Consider the following 20098-nt stretch of genomic DNA (forward strand, 5'->3'; position numbering starts at 1 on the left):
CCGGCAACGCCGAAGTGCCGATGGTGCGGGACACACCGAAAAACTAGGCCGACAGACGCTCACCAACGGCCCGACTTTGGTCGACAGCTGACCGTCGGTTTGGTGTTATCAGGGCCTTAAAGGAGGAACGGAGGAGTAAGGAAATGCTGAGACAATCAGCTGATGGCTGCAACAACAGTGACATTTTCTACACTGACAAGTCTGACATGTTTAGAAATGGCACGCCATGACTTTGTACTTGAAAACAAAATGTATCCTGAAAAGATAAGACTGCAAAGACTTTAGGATCCAGCAGTCAGCCACAGTCACAGTGGGTTAAATGATTGGCAGCATTTAAAACTAGAGGAAATTCACGTCACAAAAACATCCCCTTCATCTATTGTGTACAGCCACAGATACTCAGCGAACAGAAATGTGGAGCTGCAGTTCAGGTTTGCCATCTTATTAATGGGCGTTTTTCTGCCAACCTCCTGTTGTCATAAAATGTGTGTGTGTTATGATGTTGCAGTGTGTGTTTGTGTATTAGAGTGTCACAATGAACATGCATATATCTGTGACTCTGAGGAATGTGACCACACCTCTCTGATCATTGTCACCTTCTACTCAGGACTCACTTCAGTTTAGTGAGTGTATTCATTCAGCTGGTTCACTGTGTTTTTAGCAGTAACCTGACACCAGACATGTCAACAGGAGACCTGAGGCCAGATCTGAACACCTTTTCCCACACATACAGTGGTAGGAAGAACGTGCTTTAGACCAGGTGTACACACAGTTTTAGTGGAGATAGCTGCAGGTGATATGAAAATATTTCTTTCAGTCTAGTTTGTGTTATTGTGTGACTTTGGCATTTTGAAGGGTTAGTTCATTTTCACCAAAGTCACATAGCTAATCAAAGCAACAGTAGACCAGTAGCTCAGCACGCTAAAAATACTGTTTTTCTCAATGGAGTCTGGTGGCCTTGACCGTTGACTGCTTCCCCGTTGAATCAGGCTGTCTTACAGAAAGTTAAGTGGTGAAAATATTCTTAATATAGCGTACACTTAAACTGATAGCCTGCTTCTCCAAACTATAGCGTGCTGACCGACATTGACTGAATGTACTACACTGACTGTGGACAAGAACCCCTTTAAAAGGACTGATAGCTCAGATAAAAGTGCTACATTTGTGATGCAGAAACCACATGACCATGTAGTCCTTTGATCGAGTTTACCAAAGTTTTTGATCCTAGGATGGTTTGACTGGAGCGTCGTTGCACACTGCGACAGATCGGACATGGACAACAATATTTTTGTTGACGGTAGATATTGAACAAAAGCCCGAGGCTGTGTCATATGAAGTATCTGAGCTGTAAATTCACAACTTTCTCTTCCTCTGTGCTGCTGCCTCACGTCTGCAGCTGTCTGTACTGTCTGTAAAGAGTAGCATGAAAGTCAAGAGCACTCACTGAAAACGTCCTCAGCAAACACTATCAGCAGACGGCCTGTCACTCAAAATGGCCTATCCTATGTGTAACTTTACGCCCTAATAAAATGTACACAGGTGAGTTATATATAAATTCACCCCCTGTACAGTTGTCATGAATGTTGAAATTAGCCATAGAGACCAAAACTGCTTTAAGTACCAGGCTGTAAACATGTTTATTCCTGCTGTAAAGTTGGGCATTTTAACTACGGGGATTGACTCACTCTTGGAGCCAGCCTCAAGTGGCCATTAGAGGAACTGCAGTTTTTGGCACTTCAATTTTGGTTTCATTTTTCAGCCCTGGAGGTTGCCAATTATTATTCAGCTGACATTATTGTTTTGCAGATAAAAATAGACTGTCAAACCGTGGAATGAGGTCCTGGCAGACGCTGTAACAACTCCACTGTCTCACTGCCAATCCCCACAACACATTTAACAGCTCCCGGTGAGCAGGTGCCAGGTTTGGGTTGGCACATCCCGTCAGCTTAATGTTTAATGATGTGGAGGAGTCCATTAGCACAGCTGATATGGTTCATTAGTCTGGTTTCCCAGAACAAATACACCTCAAAGCGTTCATCGGGGTCATACAGTAACTACAGCAGGACTCAAATAGTGACATGAAAGGGAAACAAAGTTCATAATCCAGACCAAATATTTCCCCTCTGAAGGTCTGTCCATTTTCTGTTCTATCACTGAATAGCTTTTCGTCTTCTTGGTTGGTAGTATGTTTAATTTTGAGAAATGCCAGATGATGAATGTATTGCCTAGAAGCAGGAGCATGAGACGTAGAAGTTTAGAGTCTGCTAACATTAGCATTTAGCTCAAAGCAGCTTCACAGAGCGGTTGGCGTGGCTGTAGACTCTTGTTATGCTCTATTTGCTGCAGGTGGATGAAGTATTTTGGCAATGTTGGACAGACAACAATAGAGGTTGTGCTGATATTTTTGCCCACATCAAACCACTACATGGTGTTTAATTTCCTCTACTGCATGCATCGTTCCATGCACTCTTTGGTGGTGTGTTTAAATCCCATTTCTGCCAGACTTTGTGTTTGATGTTGTCATGTTTGTGATGATTAAAGTTGTCAAAAGTAGTTCAATAGTGTCCAAGTACCAAAGCTATGAATAAAACAGATCTACCAGCAGATTTTCAACATAAGATAAACACCCTTGCTCAAATCGCGTACTTCTGTACTTACACTTAATATTTTGAGTGCATAAGTATGTTCACACTGAGAAGTATGGAAAAATGCAGCGCACTATGAGTCAAGAAGTCGAGTGTGGAAGGGGAGGGACCACTTTTCATACTGGAAATGGCGGCCGAGGACTGTGCGACTGTGAACGTCGCGGCATTGTACAAATACATGTGTTTTTTGCACTAAGCACCACTATACTGTTGTCCGGTATAAGCCAGCAGTATGTTTATTGGGTTAATTTAGCAGTCTGTAATGATTTGGTACCACGAATGCTGATGCTAGTTTGCTAACTGGCTAATTTGCGGTCGTCATTTCCAGTGAGTGCACAACAGCCGTGTTTGGTTTGAGACAACACTACCCTGTTGAAATTCATGCGCTACGCCAATAAGTACATAGTAAACATAGTATACTACATGGAAGTGTACTGATGGAAGTATGTGATTTGAGACACACCGCAAGTCCGAAAAACAAGAGGTTGTGCTATCGTCCCATTCTGTGTACATCACATGAACGCAGCATCAGACCGAAGCAGGCGCTTTTTCCAGAAACTATCTGTGGCTGAGTCCCATATGTCCCATATTATACTCTAAAGTCGCAGAGCCATACTTTGGACAGCTTTGTGCAGAGGGTTCCACCATGTTCAACTGAGCAAGCAGCTGAGTTTACAGACAGCAAATGCATCACTTGATCCATCACAACTGTTAAAGTTCACACTGCAGACAAATGTTTTTGCAATTAAAGCGATAAAAAATGTTGAATTTTCAAAAAAGGAAACAAATTTGTTGCTCATTTCTCTCATTTAAGAGACTTTTATTATTTTCTCTTTTATATATTACTCTTGTCCTTTTGTGTTACAATATGGCAACAGTCTTTATGGTGTGTGTAACAAAAACTGTACAATATTTTGGGGCAAATAACACCTTAAGCTTTAAAAAGTAGAAAAACAGTGAGTGAAGCAACATTAAAGAGAAAAAGAAATAACATTATAAGAAATAACGACTGACTTTCTTCTTCTTGTTGCCGTGACATCGAGTCTCTGTTTTTTAATCCTAGTACAGTGCTGAAGTTTACAATTGTGGTACTGTGTCGACATTAGCAGTAACGTGACAACATTTGTTTGTCAATCGTGTCCGACAGCAACCTCTGTACGTACCCGGAACTCACAATTACCATCACCTCCTGAGCAGAGGCATTATCTAGCTCCGGGAACTCTGCAACAGGTGGAAACAAAAGCAGAGCAGGAGGCGGCCTCTGCATGTTACATCACAGCTGCGTGCAGTTGAAAGGTGTCAGTGGGGCGGGTATCCTTTAACCCAGTGAATTCTTTGTGCCAAAATAAAGCAGTACTGTCACTGCGTCACACTGAGCAATAAAAACATGTTGCTCCACAAAAATCCAGTTTTCTTTCACATATTAACTGTAATATAAATTAAAATTTTGTCTAACACAAAGCAGCAGCTGAAAATCTAGGAAATAACTGAACAAGTAATAAATAGACAACACTACCGGTCTGACCCTCGATGCAACAAACACATCCAGGTAAGTTGTTTTAAATATTGAGGCTTAATCTCAGACCTTAATATCAATGAGCATCAACCCCAAACTCCAGACTTCAGAAATGTTTTAGAGAGCTGATGGATGGCATTATAACATTATATATAAGCAGTGTTGTGGAAGCAGCCACCTCTGCTCTCACTGATCACTACAGTCAGACTGGAGACCAGAAGATTCAAGTTCAACAGCAGAAACATCAACACCTCCGGCCTGAGACGAGCCAGGTGTTTCAGAATAAAAGCACAAGTGGTTCTACTATGATTTATTTATCAATACTGTATTTTACTCGATTATAACAATACTTTGTTATGACAGTACTTTATTTAACTTTATTAAAAAACATGACTTTATTTAACATTATAACATTATTTTTAAACTCTTTCATAAAAGTATTTTATTTATCTTTATTATATTACTTTATTTAATTTTATTATGACAGTATTTTTTTTAAAAACTTTCTTATACTAAAAAATAAACTATATTATAATGGTATTTTATCTAACTTAATTACAACATTACTGTATTTAATTTTATTATAAGATTACTTTATCTAACTTTACTATAACAGTACTTATTTAACTTTATAATAAGAGTGCTTTATTTAACTTAATTATAACAGTAATTTATTTAACTTTATAATAACAATACTTTATTTAACTTAATTATAACAGTAATTTATTGAACTTTATAATAACTGCTTTATTTAACGTAATTATAACAGTAATTTATTTAACTTTATAATAACAATACTTTATTTAACTTTATAATAACAGTGCTTTATTTAACATAATTATAACAGTAATTTAGTTAACTTTATAATAACAATACTTTATTTAACTTTATTATAACAGTAATTTATTTAACTTTATAATAATACTTTATTTAACGTAATAACAGTAATTTATTTAACTTTATAATAATACCTTATTTAACTTTATAACAGTGCTTTATTTAACTTAATTATAACAGTAATTTATTTAACTTTATAATAACAATACTTAACTTTATTATAACATTATTTTTAAACTCTGTCATAAATTATTAATATTACATTACTTTAATTTTATTATGACAGTATTTTTTAAAACTTTATTATAACAAAAAAATAAACTTTATTACACAGTATCTTATCTACCTTAATTACAACATTACTGTATTATATTGTGTATAATTTTATTATAATGTTACTTTATTTAACTTTACTATAACAGTACTTTATTTAACTCAATTGTTGAAACAGGACCTTATTTAACTTCATCGTAACAGTAGTTTAAAGGAGATTTAAAATGGAGATATATATTCTGTATCCAAATAGAGCCTAAAAATATCACCTTACTGTTTAGAGACATGACTCAGCCTTTAGTCAGCATTTCCAAAAGTTCAGATCAAATGTGAGCAGCACAACTAATGAACTAATGAAACCAGCTCGGTGGACTCTGCTGTAAGTGTTCATGGAAACTCCTCCTTTAACCCTGCGTTGTGGTTTCACTGAAGGAGCTCTGGCTGGTCACACAAGTCTGCACATGATCTGAGCGAGGCGGGGGAGGGAAACAAAGAACTTGACAAACTACGAGAGGAGGGAAAGAATGAGAGGATGGAATGAGTGAATGAGATGACAGTTAAACTCTGAGCAGGTATTTGGTGCTTTTGGTCCTGTTGACAGTAGTTGAGACGGACAATTTGGCCTGTAAATGCAAAGATGAAGAAGAACTCCGGACTTCAAGATGACCACCAGGTGTCCAGAGTCAGTTTCCTGCAGTTTGAGTCAAGATGGACAGAAGGACACCTCGACATTTGAAGAAGAAGATGTGTGCTTTGTCATCAACATCCAGTCCAACAACATGCCACACCAAAGGAATACACAACCCAGGCCCTGTGTCACGCCTGCATTCATCCACACACTGTTTCAGGAACACGTCAACACTGGAGGCATGCACGCTATTAAGACGAAAGGTTTCCTAGATTGTGAAACACAGAGAAAAGAAACCTGTCTTTATAAATACAGTGACCTGGCTTCGAGACATTCCTCAGTGAATGATCTGTGCCCTGTCCATATAATTAAAGTCCTCAGATCTTCGAGGTGTGATGATGCTGTCAACTCATAAGACACTATTTTTAAAGCCTCAGTAGTTTTGGAGCTCCTTGTATCAGAGCAGCTGCTGACTGGAGTTTGGGTTCACTTGTTGTTTCTGGTTAGACTACACCCACCCCGCCCTCCTCAACTGCTCTATGCCCCCCAGGCACGGGGGTTGTGTGTGATCCTACTGATACCCTTAGCTTCTGCTAGTGTGGCGTCTCCCTTAAAGGGATAGTTAAGGAATTTGGATAGTTTGGGAGGCACCATAGTCAGTGTGTTACCCACAGTAGATGGTGGTTGGCACACTCCAGTTTGGAGAAGCATACCCAAGTACCGCCACAGAAGCTAAGCAATGTACTGCTGTGGAGGGGGGCATTTAAGGCCCACATAAAAAAATCAATATCAGTTTAAGCGCATGATTTATTTAGAATATTTTCACCGCTTTACCTTGCTGTCAGACAGCTCTTTCTGACAGGCAAGTTAAGCTGTTACCATGCTCTCTTCAAAGCCACCAGACTCCACTGATGAAAACATCAACTCTGCCCCCAACATGCTTTCACTCTTATAAGATAGGGGTTGTGTTACACATGCTGTGAAGTAGAACAGCACCGCCGTGTCCAAAAATGAATGAAAAAGAAGATTCACTGGTAACCAGAAGAAGATGTTGTTTAAAGAGATGTAAAAGCTTGTGAACTGCACGAAACTGCCGGTGCCGATGGAAATGTTTATGGCCATCGAGATGTTGATGGACTCAGACTCCGACATTTCCTGTTTTGATCAACATTCTGAATGTGATTTGGACAAAGAAGCAAGCGAGTTTGGTGGGAAGAGACGGGATCTCCATGACGGTAGCCCTTTTTAAACAGGAACTGTGCAAATTTGCAGGAAAGCCCAATCAGTCTTTTTTCAGCATTGGCAGTATAAAAACAAAATCGGGGAGTGCAGCAAAATGCCGCCTACCTACTTTTGTTTATACAGAATGTGCCTTTTTCAGGGCAATGGCGGGTGTGAGCAAGTCACAAAACGTGTAGCTCAGCGTGTGACGTAAACAGTGACGTGGGAGGGAAGCCGCGGCTGGTCAGTCCTTCGGCGATTCTCTCATAAGTCGGCCCGTCCTTCACCGTCCCCGTCATCTGACGGTTAATGGCCTCTTCGTTTGCGAGGACAAGGAGGGCGCGCAATTCCTTGTCTCCCATGTTGCTCATCTTTACAGTGTCTGTCAGGTTTGTGTTTCCCTCTTGCTACTAGCTGCTCGCTAATTCCTGCTATCAGCTGTTTCCTGTTTATCCATCACCAGTGGCTCGCACGTGCAGCGTCATCAACAGCTCCTCCCACAAGTCTTCAACAGCCCCTCCCGTGGTAGAAGGCCACCTCGTTCTTTTTAAACCAAAAAAGTTCCGCAAATATGTCTACCCTATGTAATGGTTTTGGGTCCGTGTAGCTCTTTGGAGTTAGAGGACAGGCAGGAACTCACTTCCCCACGAGTGTGGGATTTGACAAATGCTCGTCGTTTATTTTTATGTCAACTTAAAAACACTCCAACCTTACCAAGCCCGGTTGTACGGCTACTACAATGTCATACATGAACGTAATAGTCGCCACACGTACTTACAATCATCACTGTTGTGTTGAGATACATAAAGAAATAGCAGGAGCACAAAGATGTACGTCCGACCAGCGTTGGGTGCGCTCTCAACAGACATCATAGAAATCAACAGAAATCATAACAAGCACTGCTTGATGACGTTGCTGTTAAGCGACACAGTATACACCACGTTAAAGGCACATTTCATATATTCGACTGTTACACCTACGAGGTGGAAAATTGGGCACCTCGGATCAACTCGCCAATCCGGCTCTGTGTGTCTAAACGCTCGCAGCTTGCCGGCAAAACGGCCCAACATTTGTTGAAAATGGCAGTGTAAAAGGGGACTGTCAAGACAAGCACAGAGAAGACGGAGACAATAGAACATTGAACGATCACTGAACGTGGCAACATGTTCCACTATACCTCAAACAGAATATTATATTCATTACTAGTAATATTATTTTCATTTATACAATTCAATCTTGTGTAAGGAAATGAGAAAAAACAAAAAAATGAAAGTGTGAAATTAAATTTGTTCTTGAAAATGACTGTTTGACAAAAATGCATTTTTCTCAGCTTTTTGTTGGATTTTTTTATGAAAATGCGCAAATTCAAGTGTTGATAAAATAAGAAATGGAAAAAGATAGAATAAAATGTTTTTGTGTATAAAAACAGAAGGTCTCTTCTTTCATTTGATGTAAATACTGTTTACATATATTCATAGAATAAAAAAAGATGAGTGAATATGATCAGAAAAGTTGGAGGTGGCTGGAAACTTAAAAATAATACTCTGGTGTGGAAGGAGTTTAACTTCAGTGATCACAGAAGCTGCTGGTCTACTGCTGCCTCAGTTAGTTAGTCTGTGTTATTGTGTTACTTTGGCATTTTAAAGGGTTAGTTTGGATTCAACGAAGTCACACAAAAACAGGATAAAAACAAACAATCAAGGCAGCTGTAGACAACCCCAGGGTAAAATTGCTGCTTTTAGCAATGGAGTCTGGCAAGGTAAAGCCTTCTCACCCAGAGCTTTTAAAGGGATAGTGCACCCAAAAAATTAAAATTTAGCATGCCGATGGACGCTCTGGTGTTAGGCTGGGAGGCTACAATGAGGCTAAAAACAGAGTTCAAATGACGTTTTTCCAAACAACTTTTTATGTCGGGGCTTCAGGACACTTGGATCACTACGGACGAGCAGTATGGAGATATTTTGTGCTTTCAATTATGTGTTTTTGGACGTTTGAATCTGGGGCACCGTCAGCCTCCATTAGGTGGAGTTGTGTTGCTACCTCCTCTCCCCTTGGATCTCTGCAAGTGTTGTGAGGACTCTAAAACTTCACCTGAGCCTCCCTCGGCATATGGGTGAGTAGATAACGGCTGAATTTTCATTTTTGGGTGCACTATCCTTTTAATGTATGCAGCTTACACTTTCATCTACAGGTCGATTTATCAGCTTGCCTGATTAATCAATACAGATAGGACATTTTAATGACTATTGTTATATCGGTTGACCTCTACCTTTAACTTTTTAATCAAAGAGACAGAGGAAACAATCTGTAGTAAACTGAGTAGACCCTGGGAGGAAATTTAAGAAGCTTTAAAAGTTACTGAAGCTTTAAAAGTTACTGGTTACAGTTTAGGTTGAGTATTAAAATAAATTAAGACATTTCTGCAACGCTGCCTGAGACCAACCGAGCCTGAAACCAGCCTCATCAAAAAGACCAACTCATCTGTTCACTGCTCCGCCCACCACACACACACACACACACACACACACACACACACACACAAAAAGACCAACTGGAGGTTCACCTTCACCAGCACCAGCAGCAGCGGGGCTGCGAGGATCACCTGTCTCGGAAAACAGGTTTTGGTGTCTTGGTATTATGCCAGGGTGTTGCTATGGCAACAACAAAGAGCAGGGAGGAGGGGAAGGGAGTCACGGAGTGGGACAGAGGAGAGCATACCTGAGCGACGACAGTGAAACCTGAGAGGAGGAAGGAGGGTGAAGGAGGCTTTAAAAAAAAACTAAACGTAAGGGGAGACTCTGCTTGTGACCAACACACTGAAAACACAGTGTGGATGAGTAGATACTCCTTCCTGCTGTTAATGATGCAGCTCTAATGCTCTGTTTGTCCTGTAACGACAAGAAGTCTGTAAGCTCTTTAAATATTTTACATTTGATGACGCTTGTTGCATTTCATCTTTCCTGCAACCTGTGAAGGCAGCCTTCCTCGTATCAGCCAACCTGCTGGCTAATGAAACTAATCCAAGGGGGTTAGTTACTTATTTTGGTTTCCATTGATTATAAAAGAATAAATAAACAGGGCTGGGCGATACGGCCTATAGTTAATATCGCAATATTTTCAGGTTGTATTGCGATAGACGATGTGTATCTCGATATTTTGAAACTATTCTAAACTGCTGTGGACTACTGAAACACTAAACTACTAAATGAACGACTGTTACAATAAAGCTAAATAAAGTGCTGTAAAAATAAAATTAAATAAAGTAGGGCTCCCCCTCATAGTCGACCAAATTAATTGGCAAGATAGGTCACTTAGTCGCGGACAAAAAAAAAGTAAAGAAAGTGAAACTCTATCAGGAGCTGCCCAATATCAAAATAAATCCAAATCTATATGACGGGACCATGTGTGACTTTAATTTGAAAGGACAGACACAGGAAGTGTCCTCGTCAGGTTAATTTCCAGGGCTGGTACCTGCGGTTATTCCACAGGCTAGTTAATAACATGTCGGGCAGGAAATCCAAAGTGTGGGATCATTTTGAGAAGGTGAAGGACGAACCCAAGGTGATATGTAAACTCATCTTCATTGGTCGACTACAAACATGACGTATCATCTGAAACATGGAAGTAGCTACATGCCCATTAGCCCACAGCGTCATTAACAGGCGGCTCGCTCAGTGTGTGACGTGCACTTGGAGATAAAATATAGGCCTATATTAATGAAGGTTCATTAGTACGGTTTGTATTTCTCTGTAATGTAGCACAGTGTTAACAATGTTACTGATACTATTCTTTCTCACACCTTCAACTCAAACCACCAAAATATATCATTTAATCATTACATTCATATCAGAAACATGCAGGAGACTAGTCCACTGATGGACCCTGATGAGGACTGTTGGTGAACTAGGAAAATTCTTAGTCGGGGGGGAGCAGCCCTACAATGAGCCACCTAAAAATAAATTGGATTTAAAGTTGAAGAAAATCCAATGTTGAAAATGATGTTTTCAAAGTCAGTGAGTTATTGTGTTAATCATGATCTCCATATTGACAAATATAATCCCGATGATGATTTGTGCCATGATCGAGCAGCCCTGAGAAGTAACAATAAAACCTGCAGAGAAGTTATTACTGAATCTTACTATATAATATATGTCTGTTCCAGGTTTTCTCCTCACTGACTTGGTCAATCCATGTGAAATTTGGCACAGTGGTAGAGGGTCATGGGAGGATGCCAATGAAGCAATATTACATCAATTGGCCAAAGGGGGGCGCTATAGCAACCGATTGAAATGTCAAACTTTGAATGGGCATATCTCATGCCCCGTATGTCGTAGAGACATGAAACTTTGCACAGAGATGCCTCTCCTCATGAGGAACACATTTGCCTCAAGAACCCATAACTTCCACTTATATAGATTTTCTGCCATTTTGAATTGTTTGAAAAACACTTCAAATGGATCTCTTCCTAGGAAGTTTGAGCGATCTGCATGAAACTGGGTGAACATAATCTAGGGACCAATATCTAAAGTTCCCTCTTGGCAAAAGTTGGAAAACTTACTAAAACTGAGCTTCTATAAGGCAATGAATATTGCGGAGGGCGTGGCTCATCACATAAAGGTGTATAACATCTCAAGGGTTTCACCCATCACCACGCAACTTTGTAGGCATATGACCACACATAATCTGAGGGGACCCCTCCATTATTGACCCCATCAAACAAAATGGGGGCGCTAGAGAGCTCATTTCTTATCTAGGCCTAACCGCCATATGGATTTTTACTAAACTTGGTAGATATGTAGAACAGGACACCTCAAGGTGACTGGAGAAATTTAACTCTAATTGGCAACTGGGTGGCGCTATAACAACAGAAAAATGCTTCAAAATGGCTAAAATGCGACCGATCGCTGTGGCTCCCCCTGTGGACCAATGTTTGTTTCCCTAATTTTTGGTATGATTAAGTAACGGTATGGTATGCTGCTGCAACAAGGGCTAGCTGCACCTTTCCCATGTGAACTACCAGTGTGCCCCACTTTAAAGTCAATACAACATATAAACACTTTAACTATCTGCCTTTCAACGTGCTACCTCAACTACTAATGTACAGTTTTAGCCCACTAACTATCCCACTACTGGCAATGATACTACTGTACTTTCAATAAAGCAATCGTACCACCAAATTCACAAACACTGGGTCACTCAATGGGTATGGACTAGTATAATATATTGAACGGCTCATATGGAGAAAAAATAGTATCAAAATCGTAAGGATTTTGCTTTGAATAACCTATGACAGCTGCATAATATGAGGTTCAGAGAGCCTTATATAGTCATTTGTATCGTCTTCAGTTTGTGAACACAAAGGCACACAAGCACACACATGCCAAAAATCACTTGTTCCCAGAGGCACTTTTCCCAGGACACGAGAGGAGATCTTTGCAATGGCAAAAACTCCTTGGAAATTTCCTGTATGCAAGAAAATTCCTGTTAAATGAGAAAACAAACTAAAATAAAAAACAATCAGAAAATGTCACGAATAAAGTTTCAAGAGAGAAGCTCATATCCTACATGGACAGATTTGTGTTGAACCAGAGATTTCTTTGTTTCTAATGACCAAAAAACTGAGTACAAAAGTATAAAACAACCACATTGGTTTGTGATCCAAACAAATGTGGCTGATCACTTGTTTTTTGGTCTGTGGCTGAATTTTTCATTGAATCTGTGAGACAGTTTGAATATCTCCTGCTCACAAACTGAGGGAAGGAACAGAAAACAAAGCCTCTCTGGCAGACCCTTCCTGCAGTGATCATGGATTGTTGCCAAAGCTGGTACGTTAGAGTAAAGTGAAAGACATTTTACGTTTTGTTTTCTAGAATGAATTCCTACTGTGACAGGAGTCGGGGCTACAGCGGAGAAGAATGTCAAGTATTTGTGTGTGACTGAGCGCCGGCCGGCAAGAACTATCGGTCAGATTAATGCAGAGTCGGGTTTCTGCAGCACCTGGAGAGAAACTGTTTGAGGTGATGTCTGTGACAAACAGGTGGGAGACAAAAAGAATAACGACTTCTGTTCTCTGTTGGACTGCCACCTCATACAGTGACTCTGCACACAGCAGCAAACTCTGCCACTCCCCTTTTTTTTAATCTTACTTTGTTCTCTAATAAGTGTAAGTGTAAAAGCATCAGTGTGAGGCTGTGCTCAGTTGTCATCACTACCCACTTGGAGGCGGTCTGCTCTGCGCACTTTTAGCCCTGCTCCAAAGATGGTCCATCTCTGGCGTGGCTAAGCATGGCTCGGCACATAGAACTTGATAATGGAAAGAAAAATCGGTGTTGCATGGTTTGACTCGGCACAGCCAAAAGTTATAATGGAAAAAAGGTTATGTGTCTTCTGGTGCACACGGTGGTCAACAGCAATGCAGCACGCAAATGATGATCACCGCTCTGCCCTCTACATCTCATCCACTGCTGTGGAAGTTGAAGCAAACAATGCCAACCAAGTCAATGAATCCAATAATGGCTTCCAAATTATCAAATATACATCAAAAGCATCTTGACATTCTGTCCACTGTGCCACAATGGCAGTTAGTGCAGCCTAATGAAGGTTATAGAGTCTTAATTGAGATTCTTCAGTATTTTACTCACAGCTGGAGTCCAGATAATGAATTCACAGAAAGACAATCCCTGAGCAAGGCACTACTGCTTGCCAGGTTCAACTCCTCTCTGTTGTTCAAGATTGATAGCTTTTTACATCTCAGTCTGAAGCCACAGTCCTTACGTTTCACCTCGGTAGAAATCATGAAGGACTTTTACAGAGAGAAAACGCACACACACAAACAAACACCATCCTCTTGTACTCAAATTTACTTGACTCCTAATTTGCCTGTTGTATTTCCAGCACTTATGAGTGACGACAGAAACCTCAGCAGAGCTCAGGCCTCAGGTTACAAAACAGTTCTGACAGAGGTGGCTGGATTAAAGGTGCCTTGGGGTTTTTTTTTTTAAATCACTGCTAATGCTATGAATCAATGTTTTGATATTCGACCTCATGCCTTACTCTAGAGCACAAGCAATTAGTCGATCAAGGGAAAATAAATCACCAACTATTTTGATCATTGAAAGTAAATGAAGAGTGTTTGGGTTCTGGACTGTTGGTTGGACTCAAGAACCTTAAAAAGGTATCGAGTACCAATGCACAGCTCTACAAAAGCCTTGGAACAGATGTTCACACAAATCTGCTCTACAGTCGTAAGGACGACACAGTCTGACACACCAACAGCAACCATCAAACAGATCCAGTGGGGTACTTCAACCTCCTGTGTAGAGAAGCCATGACGCCTTCACCTCAGCTAAACCTTCAATCCATTTGCCTCTCAAGTCACAATTCAAATCCTCAGTCACTGGTGCCAAGGTCCACAATTTCCATAAGGAGACAAACATTTCCCTAATCAAAGGACTCAGGCTTCAGCTGCAGGAGGAGAGCGTCGCTGGTTGTTTATGGAAAAACACCCGGGCTGGTTGGACACTTGGACACTGTCGCTGTGTTCAGGCACAACACCAGCTACAACTGAGACTACGTGGGTGTGTTTCACAACCCACCTGAAGGTCTTACAGGCTTCTGTTTTCAGTCACATGTTTATGTTGAAACATGGAAAAGTGACACTGCACCTAAAGGTGTCTGGAAGAGGTTTGTAGTTTGAACAAACGCTTCACTTCAGAGGGGTCTAAAGTCACAGCAGTGGATGAGATGCAACATGCAGAGGAATGGACTGCTGAACCAGCTAATGGGCAAAGGCCCAGGGGCCCAAAGTGTAAAGGGGCCCCTGGGCCATCACTTGCAAAATGTCACTTGAATGAAAAGTACCAACCAGGAAAGACACAAAATGACTACAAGGAAACACACAAAAATATAAAGGAATTGCAAATAGACACAATATACCTACAAAACCAGACAAAACAACCACAAACCGACACTAAACAACCTCAAGGAGACACAAAATTACCTTAATGAGACCCAAATAACTACAACAAGACTAAGAACCGCAAAGAGAATAAAACGCCCACAGAGAAACACAAAAAACCATTAAGAGATGCAAAGGAACTGCAAAAAATGGGCAAAACAACCACAAGGAGACACAAAATGATCACAAAACGTGACAAAACAACCACAAAGAGACATGTAATTACCTCAAGGAGACCAAAATGACTACAAAAACAAGCAAAACAACCACAAAGAGACACAAAATTACCACAAAGCGACATAAAATAACTACAAAGAGACACAGAACAACTGCAAGGTGACACGTAATTACCTCAAAAGAGACACTAAATTACCTCAAGGAGACCCAAATGACTACAAAATGATGAGCAGCAACCACAAAGAGAATAAAATGAGCAGAAAGAGATGCAAAGGAGCTGCAAAGAGACACAAAATAACTACAAAAAACAAGCAGAACAACCACAAAGACACACAAAATTACCACAAAGCGATATAAAATAACCACTAGGAGTAGGGTTGGGATCCGGATCTGGTTCTTTTTTGGAACTGAGTCCAAAGTTCCGGTTCCGGAACCAGTTCCATCACATTTGGCGTAACGGTTCCTAGATTGTTAAAAAAAAAAAAAAAAAAATCACGTGCATTTCCATTAGAGTGCAACAGGGCCACATATTTCTGTCCAAACCCGACCGAGCCCAACATTATTTAATTACTAAAGCACTGAGTTTGTGTCACACAGTGGTTACAGGATATTTAACAGGCCGGGCGTGCGCCGTGGGTGCTCAGCGGAGATGAGACCTCCATGTTTGAGACGGGAGCGGGCGACAGGAGGTCCGACGCTTCCAGCGAGGGGAGAGGGAGAAATATAACAAAATAAGATAAAATAGGAGAAACCTCTCTCCCTCTTATTTAATTTTCAGCGTTTAATCAAGGCGGAGGCGGGCGGCGGGAGGTCCGAGACTTCCAGCGAGGGGAGAGGTAGAAACAAACAGCCAATGTGTGTGTGTGTGTGTGTTCTGTTCAGGTGTTGTCACGTAAATAACAGTGCCCAAGCATGAATGCATATAAGTATTTTTTATTACATTGCTGTGGTTAATGTGAGGTAATAGTGTTACTGTAGAAATCAGAGAATCACTTTTTGTTGTTATATATTCTCAGGGAGATGATACAAGCTCTAAATCTGAAATACACACCACACACAAATGTGTACTTTCATCTAATTGTGCTGTGCAACAGTTAGAATAAAGTTTTTGTATTTGTATGATTGCATTTGTGTTTATTATATACTTGTTTAAGTATAGCAAGTATAATGAATATAATGTAGGAATCGGTCAGAGGAATCGGTAAGGAATCAGAATCGTTAAAATCCTAACGAGTCCTAACCCTAACTAGGAGACACAAAATTACCTCAGTAAGACCAAAACAACTACAAAAAACAACCACAAAAAGGCCATAATGTATAACCATATATGAGAAATGTAATTTAAAATAACAAGTACTGACCAGGTAAAGACTCAAAATCATAAGAAAGAGACACAAACAGACCATAAAGAGATGCAAAAAAAAACTGCAAAGAGACACAAAATAACTACAAAAACAGGCAAAACAACCACAAAGAGACACAAAATCACCACAAAAAGACTACAAAGAGACACAAAACAACCACAAGGAGAAACAAAATTACCTCAATGAGACCTGAACTACTACAAAGAGACAAAGACCAACCACAAAGAGACACAAAATGTGCTTAAAAAGATGCAAAGGAACTGCAAGGAGACACTTAACGTCCAAAAAGGACACTAATTACCTCAAAGAGTCACAAATTAACCACAAATACCCATAAAATAACCACAGAGACCCAAAAAAGACACAAATTACCTCAAACAGACACAAACGACTGCAAAAAGACAAAAAGCAACAACAAAGACACACTAAGTGACCATAAAGAGATGCAAAGGAACAGCAAAGAGACAAAATGACTACAAAAATGGGCAAAACAATCACATATTGACATTAAACCACCACAAAGAGATGCAAAACGTCCCAAAAAAGAGACACAAAATTGCCTCAAACAGACACAAATTATCAGAAAAAGACATAGAACAACCACGAGGAAACAAAATGACTACAGAGATACACAAATTTACCTCAAAAAGACCACAAGGAGTTGGACCATTCACGGAGTTATTACAGACACCGCTAGCGGCTAACAGCTAACTACGCCCCTACATCGCCCCGGTCAAAATGGTCGCGCAACAATTACGTCACATCCAGAGCCTCATAACTTTACAGGAACCTTCCTCCGACTCCGCTCTCTCAGTGGAGACAGGGCAGTTGAGAGGGCCGAGCGAGAGGACGCTCCTGTAGTAGTTCCTGCCCCCCAAACAGTACCAGGAACTTCTTCAGTGGAAACGGGCCTATAATCCGCCCATGGTTAAAAGGTCCTTTTTATTTTTCTCATCTTAAATATTTCCCTCCATGTCCCTTCTGGGGCTCCGTACGTCCATACACACAGATGTGGAATGAAAAACTGAGGCAAAGTTTGTCTACAAAGTAAACAAGTAGGTGATCTAAAACAACGTTATCCTCCCTTTCAAAACAATGCAAACAAATTATGTTTCCCTGAGTCATCATGGGTAAGACTCTTGATTATGCAGCGGAGCAATGGAGCCAGGAGCAGCACTGTGGGGCTGAGTATCCTTACAACACTGTCAACACTAGTGCTGATAAGATACCAGAATTGAACACTGATACCTAAACAATATGTTTCAACACCTTATTTTAGCGCTGCACATTTAATCTAATTATTACTGAAATTGCAATATGGCCAAGTGCAATGTCCAAATCACAGCAATTTTTTGATAAAGACAAAACGTCCCACAACATAAATGAAGCATTGTGGTGCTGCAGGGACGCCCAGCATACAAAGCATATCCCAGTCATAAGTGACCCCAGCAAAGGTCATATCATCATTACCTTTACATTTTTTTGTGTGAAAATAAAATGCAATAATAACCATTGCCACCAAAATCGTGACTTGTCAATATCTGTCAAAAAATAACTGTGGTATGATTCACCGTATTTTGAGAAGTAAGGGACTGTTTGTTATTTATGAGGGGGGAGGGAGAGGTGCAAAAAGGGGAGGCATGTCAAATATTTTTTTAGTACCTGGGAGGGACTTATGTGGTCTATTTTGGTTTTAGAAGAGGGTCGTACAAATTTAAATGGTTTTATTTTGCATTTATCGTAACCTGGATCTATAAAAACAGAATTTATTGTTGGATTTTCAAATTTCTAACGGTCCTTGGACACATCATGTGCGATGAAGGCTTCAGTCAGAAAAAAAAAACATGACTAAATCTGAGCATAAAATAGTGATATGTCGTCAAAATTATTTCAGTCTTGGTCTCATTTAAAATGTGGCCCAAAATAAACTCTTGGCACGAACTAATTAAGACGCACGACAAGAGCGAAAAACTGGATTTCATCTTCAACTTTTAACTTTCAAACATCAAAAGGTGAGTTTTAAAATCTACTGACTAATTTCTGGTGGAGAGAGGGTCATGCATTTTCCGCCAGTCAATCAAGGAGGCTCACGGAAAAAAAAAAAAAATTTGTAGCTTCGTGGGAGGGTCAAAACACATACACAAACAAACAAACAAAAAAGTCACACCCCAGCCACTCCCCTCTGATCTGATAAGTAAAGGACAGTCCCTAAGTGCCTCTAACAAAAGAAGGTAAAGCTCTGACATGCTACAGGTTGTGTAAACACAAGTCGTCACAGAGAGCTTTGTATAAATTAAATACTGTCAAAACTGCCAGTTGTTTGTTTTGAGGGGGGGCTGATTGAGAAATTGTTGAGGAAACATTGATTCATTATTGTACATTAAATTTTGAGTGCATTCCTTTATCTACGCTGCACTCAGTTTGCCATAAAAAGCTGCTTCTTGTGATGTCTATTTAATTCATCGTTAATATTTTAGCATTTATTTTAGCATTTAGCATCCAGTGGTAAAATATAACGAAATACATTTACACAACTTCTGTACTTAAGTATATTTGAGGTACTGTAACTGAGTCTTTTCTTTTCATGACACTACGTTTATCTGAACGCTTTAGTTACTAGTTACTTTGGGAATTAAGATTTATGCATTAAAAACCTTGAGAAGACTTTATAAAATATGATGTTTTGTTATAAATTAAAGTACCAACAGTTTATACAAGTACGACTGAAATTATTATTTAATTAATAACTTAAGAAATTTACAGAAAATTAATTGGCAATTATTTTGATAAACAATTATGTCATTATCTTTTTTTAAAAAAAAAATAATTTTGAGGGTTTTTTGGTGTGTTATTTTTATTTATTTATTTATTTATTTATTTATTATTATTATTTCAATACATTTTTTATTTCTATTTATTTATTCATTTTTTACTGATTAATTCATTTTTTATTATTTTATTTATTTATTTTTGCATCAAGGTACTTTTAGTTTTACTTTTAATGCTTAAAGTACACTTTCCTGACATTATAAATTATACTTCCTCCACCACTGCCTGCGTCATACGACATGTATTGATTGTCAACATATATTAATCACTTTCATGCCAACCCTTTGGTCCACTTATTATTTATTTATTATTTTTATCTGAGTATCCAGCCCATGGCAGAGGACATTTTTAAGTGTTAGTTGGCAACTATTTTGATAAACAATTAAGTCATCTTCTTCTTTTTTTCAAATAATTTTGAGGGGGTTTTGGTGTGTAGTTTGTATTTATTTATTTATTTACTTATTTATTTATTATTAATATTTATTTGTATACATTTTTTATTTTTATTTATTTATTCTTTTTTGTAAATTAACTTATTTGTTATTATTTTTCTTTTCTTTTATTTCTTTATTTTTTGCATTGAGGTACTTTTACTTTTAATACTTTAAGTACATTTTCCTGACATTTTCAATGCAAGACTTTAATTTTCAC

The 20098-nt window shown here is 39.3% G+C and overlaps 1 protein-coding gene across 2 annotated transcripts in view; it reads right to left on the bottom strand.

Annotated features, from left to right (window-relative positions):
* atp8b1 (ATPase phospholipid transporting 8B1) overlaps window positions 1-20098 on the bottom strand; it is a 50953-nt gene that overhangs the window by 28966 nt on the left and 1889 nt on the right. Inside the window, exon 1 of one of the 2 annotated variants that reach the window (XM_049603571.1) lies at window positions 5546-5564. The exons of the other annotated variant lie outside the window; for it this stretch is intronic. The gene's annotated coding sequence lies outside the window, so the exon portion shown is untranslated. Of the gene's footprint in view, window positions 1-5545; window positions 5565-20098 lie in introns of those variants that run through there. 2 annotated transcript variants of the gene reach the window in all.

Source organism: Epinephelus fuscoguttatus, linkage group LG18 (genome assembly GCF_011397635.1).
Source record: "Epinephelus fuscoguttatus linkage group LG18, E.fuscoguttatus.final_Chr_v1".
NCBI lineage: Eukaryota > Metazoa > Chordata > Actinopteri > Perciformes > Serranidae > Epinephelus > Epinephelus fuscoguttatus.